Below are 11,866 nucleotides of genomic sequence, written 5' to 3' on the forward strand. Positions count from 1 at the left end.
ACCTGGTGTTCAGCTGTACACAAATATCGGGTCAAAATCACAAAAGGGAGACAAAGCCCTTGATGTTCTTAGATGTGGCAGGGGTCCTCTTCTCTAGAGAGCTTTCATCGGCATCAGTGTAGTTTCATCCCAGGCAAGTTAAAACTGAACATCTTTGAGACATTTTATTTAATGTGTTGCTGAATTACTTGTCACAAAAGTCTTATTTTTTGTTTGTCATCAATCCTTTTGTCTTGCAAGGGTGGAGATGCAATGCTCTGCATACCCAGATGTATATGCTTGAGGGGGCATCCAGGTGGAACGTGAATCGTGCACATCAAGCTCTAAATATGAGTGCTACATCTCAAACCAAATTGTATGATGTACGCTTGATGTGCAATCTGAGTGCCCTCAGCAACAGGGTACTGGGATCTACACTCCTGCCAGAATTCATACCCCCTGGAAAACCCACTGGTAAGATTCTCATGTAAAAAAGCAGGCACTGGACAACATTCTTTTGGAGACCACACTATCTGCCATTGAATTATGTGATAATGCAACTGTTTTCTCACTCTTTCTACATTCTAATCAGTGTTTTTCTTAAGTGTTGTTCTGCTGACTTATTGTTGCAGGTGAGCGTATTGCTGTGGAGTACCTGCTGGGTCAGTCTAACAGAGGAGACCTACTGACTACACTTCAGCAGAGTGAAATTGGTGTCACTCTGCCAGAGATGCAGGATGAAGTTCAGGAGGATGAATGTGATGTCACAATAACTAATGCCACTGACATCATATTTCATACGTCCCAGACGACACTCAGCAATCCTGATGTACCATTATCTCAGGTAATATGATGAAACAGTTTGATCATCTGTCATCTGTCTGTACATTTGAACAGGAAAAGATAATTTGCAGATGGCAGTTTTCAAGATGTGCTGTGACTGACATCTCAAATCACTACTGTTTAATAATAATTACTTTAGGAAACTACATTTGAAAGTGGTGCCTCTCACAGTCCTGACGGTTCATCATTTGAGGACACCAGTGGGCCAAGCACATCAACTCAGGTAAAGTGGCTAATGTTTGATTATTTGGGAAAGCAGACTGGTTTTGTCTTCTCTGTGAAATCAGTTTTGTAGGATTTGGTTTTGTTTTCATTTGGTTGGTCTGGTCAGGATGAGCGGTGTGACACAAGAGGAGTTCCGGGATGGGAGGCAGTTGATGACTTGGCAGGGTACCTGGTCAACCTCAACCGTACCATAACTGCGTTGTCAACCGCTGAAACGGCGGAGATATTGCGGTTGTGCACCCTTTTGCATGCCATCGACCAGTCTCCCACCAAATATTCCCTGAAATGCAAAAAGAAGACCTTACCAGGGCCATGGAGAGCTTCACGGAAGCGTAGTGGCTCTGCACCTGGCCAACAAGCAGCTGAACGGTAATGTATACCATATTAAATATACATATATATATATCACTATGAATACTAATTGATGAGATGTAATACTGATCCATCCAACATCCACAGACTTTTCATGACTCACGGCCAAGCTGCCCACAGACCTGATGTAAACAGGATTTCAGAGTGTGTTGCTCTGAAACTGTTTAAGGAGTTCAGGGAAGCCAGAAATAGGCCCAAGGACCACAGAAATAAAACCTTCCCCATTCCACAGTCAATTGTCATGACATACGGTCACATCAAACAGTTGATTGAAGACAGCAAAGATATACTGGAGCAGACCAACTTGGTGCTCGTGACAATAAACAACACCACAGTGTCCTCCTGGTGAGTTGATTTTTTTGCTTCATACCTACACATAGATATGACAATAGATTTTAATTCAAACAAATAATCCAAACCAACAATGCTTTTCTGAAATGTTTCTTCAGGCTGCAGGATCGGCAGAAGAGAACGGACCGGGATACCCTGCTTCAAGGGGTACAACTTCCCCAGCAGGTCCATGTAGCAGGGCATTCCCTCCTGAAGGCCAGGGACCTCCCATCTGCGCCTGTACAGCATGGACATGCTGCTGTGGAGTTCCAGGAACCGGAAAACCGTGAGGGTGAAGCAGTGATTCGCCGACGTCGCAGTGCCAGAGCAGGGTTATCTACTGACACCCACACACACACTGGAGGACCCGCACCGGGCACCAGCTCCACCCAAGCAGCACATGACTGGCCTGGTGCACAGCACTATCCTGGGTGGGACCTTGCCTACTGTCAGCAGGGTCAACACTCAGCTCCAACACCTCACCCTCAGGGCTGGTCCCCTTTCCAGCCACCACCAGTTCCAACACCAGCACCTCACTTTCAGGGCTGGTCCCCTTTCCAGCCACCACCAGTTCCAACACCAGCACCTCACTTTCAGGACTGGTCCCCATACCAGCCATCACCAGTTCCAACACCAGCGCCTCCTTTTGAGGACTGGTCCCCATACCAGCCATCACCAGTTCCAACACCAGCGCCTCCTTTTGAGGACTGGTCCCCATACCAGCCATCACCAGTTCCAACACCAGCGCCTCCTTTTCAGGACGGGTCCCCTTACCAGCCACCACCAGCACCAGCACAAGCTCCTCAAAATCGGCACCGCGAGTGGAGACGGCGAAGGGCAGCTCTTGAGGATCAGGAGCGGGTGGAAAGAGGAGAGCCCCCAAAGAAGCGACACACAAAGCAAAAGTACCACTATGAGTGCAAGATTTGTGGTCAGTCCAAAACTAAAGACACTGGCCATACCCAGGTACGGGGAAAATGGTACTGTCCATCATCTGGGCAGACCGTTGCAGAGTGGAAGAGCACCCTGTAAAGCAGTACTGTACATACTGTATAAAGTTAGAATTATTGTATTCTATGTTGTTTTCTTTTTGTATATAGCAATATGTGTATACTATAGTTTCTCTATTTTGTGTTCCTTTTGTATATAGATACACTGTGTTTTATATTTTGTGTGCCTTTTGTATATAGCTACATTGTGTTTTATATTTTGTGTGCCTTTTGTATATAGATACACTGTGTTTTATATTGTGTGTGACTTTTGTATATAGCTACATTGTGTTTTATATTTTTTGTGTTTGTGTTCTCATTTAAAAAAAAAAAAACAACAAAAAAAAACACAACTCTTGTGGTGTAATAGTAACACATCCATCCATCCGTTGGGTGGAAGATTCCAGGTGCAAGTCCTGGCAAGAGTGTGTGACTTGTTGGTCGAATCAGTATTTATTTCAAAATGATTTCATTGTAAGTTGTAGTAAGTGGATTTGCATTTTTTTTCCTCCTTTCCTTCTCTCTTTTCCCCCTTTCCCCCTTTTTTCCCTTTTCTTTCCCCCCCTCTAGCAGTCCCTTTTCCCCCATTCTTGGCCGAGTGGTTAAGGCGATGGACTGCTAATCTATTGTGCTCTGCACGCGTGGGTTCGAATCCCATCCTCGTCGTGAAGGGCCCTCAAGGGCTTGTGTTCTCTTTCTCAAATGCAAAGAGCTTCTTCTCACACTATCCTGGTCAGTACCAAGCCTTGATGGCCTGTCACAAATTAGCATGGACTCAAACACAAATTTGGATAGAAACTACTCTATTAGGGCGGGTTACAGAAGAAGAACCAAACAAAGCTTTGAAATGTGTGCCGTCACTGCTTACCGCCTCACACTGTCCACTCCTGGTATGTGAGTGGGCCGATGGCTCGTCTTAAGACGGTAGCGGGGGGCGAAGATCACCGCTGCCTTGTCCCGGTCCGACAGTTTCTGCCAGAGAGCGATAATTTCTCTGGCCTGCCGTTGGGTTACAAAGCGTCGGTGACGCAGGTCCACGAGGGCGTGGGCCAGGGCCACGACGAGATGGTAGCCGCCGTGACCGTCTGGCCCGACTACGTTCTGCAGGAAAGCACAGACAGCTCATGAAGCCACGCCGCACGATGACCCTCACAGGGGACCCTTAGGCTCCATGAGGGGCGTCTGGGTGGTGTCCCCACTCTCTCTCTTGTGGGACGCGATGACCCCACATGCGTAACCCACGTCGTTCCCCAGCAGCCACCGGAACGTCAGACCCCTGTACTGGCCGAACTGGAGCTCGCTCTCGGCCAGCGCCTCCTGGGGATTTGTGGGTTCGCCTCTCATCTGGCTCACCCGAGCCCTCGCCTCCTCGCGCACCCTGTCAGGCGTCTTCAGCTTCCACGCAGGCGATGGCCCCTGCTGGCGGAAGAACGCCTCAACTGAAGGCTGCAGGGTGAGCTCAGAGGGCTCAAACCTAAATACAGGTGCAGAAGATATTTTTCTAAAAAAAAAAAAAGTAGTCAAGTAAAAGTATAGAATTTATTTTTATAAAGTATAGAATATAAATACCATACAGAATGCATTTAAAAATTTGTGAAAATTATGGAACTGATGAGTTAATACTTAACTTAGAGATGACACTGGTAATACACCGCTATAATACATATTAACTGTATGCATTCCCTGTAGAGTTGTTATGATTGCCAAGTGCAGTACACATTAGTCTGATAGTTTACACACAGATGTCACACAGATCGTGTCTTTTGTCATGGCAATGAATGGAAGTGTGCCCAGCCATCTAACTACGTCTTGCTGTTGCGAAGTTATTGAATAAAAAGTCAGCCTAGTTGTCTACAAAAATGACAGCAGCCACGTTTTTTCTTTCCCATGATTGACAGTTTAAATTAAACACACTTACCTGAGTTTGTTAATGGCAGCAGGCTAGATACACAAGTATTTTTATCATATTTTTTACGTGATTTAACCGCGATCTAAAGTTTAAATTCAAACTTGATTTAGCCGAGTTGCCAAATTACATGAATGACAGCAGGCTAGCTAAATAAGCACTTTGATTATATTCTGAACGCAATTTACCGCGATCGAAAGTTTAAATTAAGTCTTGACTTACCTTAGCTGGTTAACCAGGGTTGGGAGGGTTACTTTAAAAATGTATTCCGTTACAATTACTATTTACCTGTCAAACATTGTATTCAGTAACCTAATCCAAGCATCACAATATTAAAGTAATTTTAATATTTAAACTTGATAACTTTCCCTTACTTTTGGATTACCTCACTGCCAAATGTGCAAATGAAGACAACAGTCATAACAGGTTAGCTAACCAACTTTAACCGTAGCTAACTACATATCTTAGAGACATTAGCAGTGTTGGACTTATCTGTAAATGTTTCGTTAAATTTGATGGGGAGTCCTTGGATAACGACAGTAGCCTACTTTCACTGCGGGCAGGCATAAGGTGCACCTCCATCATCATACCTGTGCCAAAGAAACCGGCTCCATCCTGCTTCAATGACCATCGCCCTGTGGCACTGACCCCCATCATAATGAAGTGCTTTGAACGGCTAGTCATGTCTCACATCAAGTCCATCCTACCCCCCACCCTGGACCCCTTTCAGTTCGCATACCGGGCCAAACGTTCCACAGAGGACGCAATCTGCTCTGCTCTCCACCCAGCCCTCACCCACCTGGAAAAAGCAGACTCACATGTGAGAATGCTTTTTGTGAAGTCCGTATGCGTTACACGCTGGTTTGCCCCTAGCTGACTACGTACTCCGGTAAGAGAGTAGCCACAACCTTCAGGTGTAGTAGAAACAGGTTTATTGGTGTTTAACCTCCAGCGGGTTAACCGAGTGCATCTGGTGCTTGCAGGAGAATAATCATACATTAAAAGAAGTATTTGTACATGTTTGTGTGGTTTCTGTAGAATAAACAAAATACAGAATGTAACATAAATATACATAATTAGCAATATGTACCAATATACATAAATATATGCATATCTGAACAATATACATAATTACATATCAATTATGAATCATTTATAATATATTATTCACTATTATGCAATAAACAGAATTGCTATGCAAACCAACTGAAATAATAATATATTAATACCTGCACTCAGTGTATCAGTAACACTGTAATCGCAATGCTGTTACACTACTATACCACAAGATGGCACTTTAAGACCACAAATGGCCTGGCAGTCTGCACTCTAAGCTACCAGCGATATCAAAACAATTGGATCTCCGGATCAGCGTCGGAGACAGGCTAGAACAAATCGATGCAACGTATGCGAAAAATGACTAGTTATAACAGCTAGTGCTAGTAAACATCAACATGAGGAGGGTAATGCTAGCAATAACATGAAACCATATACTTACATTGGCAGTAACGCACACGGCCACAACATTAACTTTATGCTAGCATGATATATTGAAAGCACGTCCACTCGTATTAGCAGTTGGTATAAAAATGAAATGGAAAGTTCGTGCGCGTGCGCAACACCTCAGCCCTAACAGTGACGTGAGCTCACAGTCCAGAATGGAGTTTTCCACACTTTTCATAGACTTTAGTTCAGCTTTTAATACAATAATCCCACAACAACATCTGTAAACTGGACCAGCTGGGGCTCAACACCTCCCTTTGCAATTGGGTGTTGGACTTTCTCAGTGAGCGACCCCAAGCAGTACGAGTCGGCAACAACATCTCGAGCAGCATCACACTCAGCACAGGGGCCCCTCAAGACTGTGTGCTCAGTCCCCTGCTCTTCACCCTGCTGACTCACGACTGCACAACAACCTACAGTACCAATCACATGGTGAAGTTTGCGGACGACACAACTCTGGTGGGTCTCATCACCAAGAACGATGAGACCCACTACAGGAAGGAGGTCAACCTTTTGACCACGTGGTGCAGAGACAACAACCTCCTGCTGAATGTCAGCAAAACAAAGGAGATTGTGGTTGACTTCAGGAAAAGCCACACTGAACACCCACCACTGACCATCGATGGTGCTGCTGTGGAGCGAGTGAGCAGCACCAAATTCCTGGGGGTGCACATCAGTGAGGACCTCTCCTGGGCCACCAACTCTGCATCACTGGCGAAGAAAGCCCAGCGGCGCCTCTACTTCCTCCGCAAGCTCAAGCGAGTGAAAGCTCCCATACCCATCCTGAACGCATTCTACCGGGGCACCATTGAAAGCATCTTGTCCAGCTGCATCACTGTGTGGGGCAGTAGCTGTACTGAACACAGCAGGAAAGCACTGCAATGCATAGTGAACACAGCTGGTAAGATCATTGGTGCCCCACTCCCACTCCCTTCCCTGCAAGACATATACACCACCCGCCTCACCCGGAAAGCTACCTCGATTGCGAGTGACACCAGCCACCCCCGCACACAGTCTGTTCAGCCTCCTACCCTCTGGAAGAAGGTATAGGAGCCTCCGTTGCCGCACCACCAGACTCAGAAATAGCTTCATACACCAAGCTGTCAGGAAGCTAAATTCTCTCCCCTCACTCCCCTCAGCCATATCCGTCAGTCTGACAGGAGGCTGAAATCCCCCCCCCCCCCTAAAAAAAATCACTCAGGACTCTGCATCAAAACTGTCTCTCTTCTCTTGCACTGTCTCTTGCACTTATCACTTATGTTTACCATAACCACTTACTGTTATACTTGCACTGCCACTGTAACAAATACATCTCACAGGATGTCTTTTTTTGCACTACCATAACCTCACTTTAAAGTAAACTTATGCTGCTGTACATGTATCTGTATGTTTATAACTATATCTATATGTAGGACATGTCTTGTCCTATCTGTTGTTGTGCGTGTGCACTTTATATGTTTCACCGTGGGAGAGTGGGAAACGTTTTTTTCGATTCCTTTGTATGTCTTAACATGCAAAGTAATTGACAATAAAGCTACTTTGACTTTCACTTTGAAATCATTTCAACCTACCTTTTCCGATCAAAAAGTCAGATGCGCTGTGTCTAAGAAATTCGTTAACACTGATTGAAACTCCTCACTTCAGCCGAAGGAAATAGAGGGGGGAGGGGTGTGTGTGTGCTCTAACCTGTAAGGCAGCCAATCAGAGCATATATGCAAATAAGACAGCTCAGGCATAACTACAACAGCATGTAAATGTATATGGTTGTAAACCTTGCTCGCGGAGTTTAAGGCCGTAGCAGTTGTCTCCAGAAAGTCAAAGTGTTTATTATCGCATACACCAAATTTCTTCAGCGCAGCGAAATTCTTACGACTTGGCAGCCAACATCTACGCAGTAGACGGCATACAACAGGTAACACAAATAACATATACCAAAATAACATATAACATATAACAAGTAACAACAGTTTGAAATACAAGAAGGGCAGTTTCCAGGGTGGGGAATATTAAATTAAATAAGATAAAAAAATATGTGTTTATATATATATATATGTAGCAAGTGTATTTGTATGGGTGTGAAGTACAAGGTGATGGCGACTGTTCAGTGTTGCTGATTCAGCAGCCTAACAGCCTGGGGGTAAAAACAGTTTGTGAGTCTGGTAGTCCGTGCTCGGGTGCTCCGGGTAGCGTCTACCAGACGGCAGCAGTGTGAATAGACCATAGCCTGGGTGGCTGTGGTCCTTGACAATGTTCCGTGCTTTTCTCAGGCATCTACTGTTGTAGATGCCCTGCACGGAAGGGAGATGGCCGCCGATGATACGCTCCGCTGTCTTCACCACCCTCTGCAGGGCCTTGCGATCGGCAGCGGAGCAGCTACCATACCAGGCAGTGATGCAGCCTGAGAGGATGCTCTCAATGGTGCATCTATAAAAGTTTTTCAGTGTTTTTAGCAACCACTGAATCTGAACCACTGAATCACTGAACCACTGAATCTTCCTGTATGATCATTTTTCTTCTGTATGAGAAAGTTTTCAACATCTTTGCTATGACACCTTTAAAACCGTGCCTGTTTCAAAGAAGGCCAGATTTCCATGCTGTAGTTGTACTTCAACATCATACGGTAAACGAGGAATAGGAAATTCTCGTGACCATGGATGTGCTCTTAATGCTTCAGATTAAGGATTCAGTTCTTGGTAGGATTAAAGTGTTGTCTGATGCTCCTCCAGGAGAGAATGAGGTGGGTCCAATGCAAGGAGAACATGGGCCTTCCACTGAGGATCCTCCTGACTCTGAAGTTGAAGAATTCAGACAACTTGGCAAGTACACTAACTTGATAGTGCTTCTGTCTTTAACATCAAGTACACTAACTTGATAGTGCTTCTGTCTTTAACATCATTTATAGATGTCAAATTCACAAAGTCTGTGAAAGCTTTTCTTCCTTTTTGCAAGGTGTTCCAGCCAGGAAACACAAAACTAGCCTACATAGTGCATATCCTGGATGGCTAGTGGGAAAGACACAGGTGTTGATCAGTCCTTCACATGACCATATGCTATCAAAATGAATTTGAGGATGGTACCAAAACTAGTTGCCTATAAAACCACACCTCAAAAAGTGTCAAATTGTTGCATAGTGTTACTTTAAGACAACTTAAAAAATCAGGTTCAGTTTATCATGCAAACAGCAGTAATTTAATATCAAACTCATCTTATCATCTCTAACCTTTCACTGTGATGGTGTGGTAGACAGAAGTCTGAACCTGCCCTCCTGCATTCAGCTAGCATGTCCAAGTATGAACAGGGTTTGGACCTCTGAGCTCCTCAGTCAGTGTGATGGAGCAGGGAGGTGTGGTTCTGATCTGGAGATTGTTATTGTTCTGCAGGTTTTTCCCTCCCTCATCCACCCAGCTCAGACTAACTCCTTTATCTACCACTGATCTGCTACAGTTGTCGGGTGTGTGCAGGAGGCTGTGGAGAATCACCTGACTGTCTGCCTCCATTTCAGTCTCACTGGGGGAGGCAGAGACTACATGAGGAAATGACATCACACTACATCAGATTTAACATACAGTATAAACCGACATTCAAACCCAGTAATGTGAGTTTAAGTGTTAAGTTAAAGAGGAGCTTTATTTTTTGTGTAGTATTAAGGGAATTATTTTTAAATGTTTTCATTATTTAGGAAATATTTACAATTATCAGACACTTTTATCCAAAGCACCTTGCAGTGTCGTGCAGATATATAATCTTCCCCTGACAGGATGTGTACTCCCTGGGTATCAAACACATGGTGTTGGTGCACTTAGCTACCACCTACTTTTATGGAGTTTTGTCTATAACTGGTGAGCTAATCCACTGAAAACCAGCCTTGCTTTGCTAACAACAGCAATAGCAGAGTTGGCACTAAGAAAAGCAAACTAGCTTGCATACTGACTGATTTCAGTGGGTTCATGTCTCCTTCACATGACCATATAAGATGAAAATTAATTTGAGTATGTCATTAAGAATAGGTTACATATAAAACCTTAAACAAAACAGTTAAAACCTAAAGGTTACCTTATAATACAGACGTAATATATCCAACAAATCCCTTTTATTTCAGTGTCTGCCAGCTGTGTGGCCAGCCACAGCAAAAGGACTATGGCCACAGCCAGTTTGGTAGAGAGCACTTTTGTGCTCTTCACAGTGGCATAACTGTGGAGCTGTGGCTGGCTGAAAAGAGGAGGACATAAACATGTTTTTTTGATGTATACTTTTATTTTTTTATTTTCATTTATTTTATTACATTCGTTTTGGTTAATTGGTGTGTTTTAATTGTTAAAATGTTGTTGGTTTTTCCCAAAAAGTATGACTTCCTTGTTCTTTCTTTACCGATTCACAGCGTGTTTGTCTAGCCGGGTGCCTGCCTTTGTTTTGAATTTTAAAGTAGCCATGTGCCTGTGTGCCGGAAACAACAGAGATTCCGCTACTGGTCTCACATTTGTCCTTTCTACAGGTGTAGAGTTCCGTTTTAACCACAAACGTTCAGGAAACATAGATAGACGCGTTCTGCAGAGCTGATTTTTCACATACTTTTCCAATTGGGTCTCCCCTCAAAAGCAACACAATTTGTCTGGGGTTTCGAGGTTCAAAATCGCCACATCAGCGCAGGCTTGGAAACCGAGTAGAACGTGCACCATCCATCCACTTTCCTGTTTCACGTCTCATCTGTCTCATCTGTGAACTTCCTGTCCAGCAGAACATTCATCTCTGCTGTGATTGGCTAGAGCAGCCCCCACCTTTTTCCCCCGGCTGAAGTCTGCACTTAATCTTTTCCACTGAGCCAGAAGGTAGACTACAGCGGACTACAGCAGGTAAAATAAGGTAAATAAATAGTTTGTTCGTTAAATTCTGAACGAAAAAGTTTAATCTATGCCAAATGTATTGTGTAAGGGTATTGTATTAGCGAACTGTGTAAATGTATGAGCAAACTCAAGGGTTTGACGAGAGAATTTCATAGACAGGTTGGATTAAAGGTAATTAATCGGGAAAGGTACATCGAAATAGTTTGTTCGTTAAATTCTGTATTATGAAGGGGAAAATAAAGTTTCATCTTTGCTAAATATATTCTGTAAGTGTATTGTATCAGCAAAATGTAAATGTATAAACAAACTGAACCGTTAGCGAATTTCTTAGACACGTTGGATTAGAGCTATTAATCGTAAATGATATATTGAAATCGTTTGTTCGTTAAATTCTGTGCTATGTATGAAGGGAAACGATACAATACACTAACAGAATGTATTATGTACGTGTATTGTATTAGCAAACTGTGTAAATGTATTAGCAAACTCAGGTTTAATTTAGTAAGTTAGGTTTCAAAGGCTGCGTTAAGATGCGTTAAAACATACGATCATAGTATTTTGTGTAGGTTGCATGCTGTCATTCATGTAAGGTCAATAAGCTCAGGTAAGGCAAGGTTTAAATTTAATTTCATTTAAACTTACAAGCGCGGTGAAATGCATTCAGAATATGATTACCTGGCTAGCTAGCCTCCTATCATTAATGTAATTGGCGAACTCAGCTAAGTCAAGTTTATTTAAACTTTCGTTCGTAGTTAAATCGTTGAATTTGCATGGCTATCACAACTCTACGGGGAATGTGTTTTAGTTAATGTGTTAGTATTAGTTAATACAGTTAATGTGTATTAGCAGTGTATTAGCAGTGTATTACCAGTGTTAAG

The sequence above is a fragment of the Clupea harengus genome, unplaced genomic scaffold (assembly GCF_900700415.2).
Source record: "Clupea harengus unplaced genomic scaffold, Ch_v2.0.2, whole genome shotgun sequence".
Taxonomy (NCBI): Eukaryota; Metazoa; Chordata; class Actinopteri; order Clupeiformes; family Clupeidae; genus Clupea; species Clupea harengus.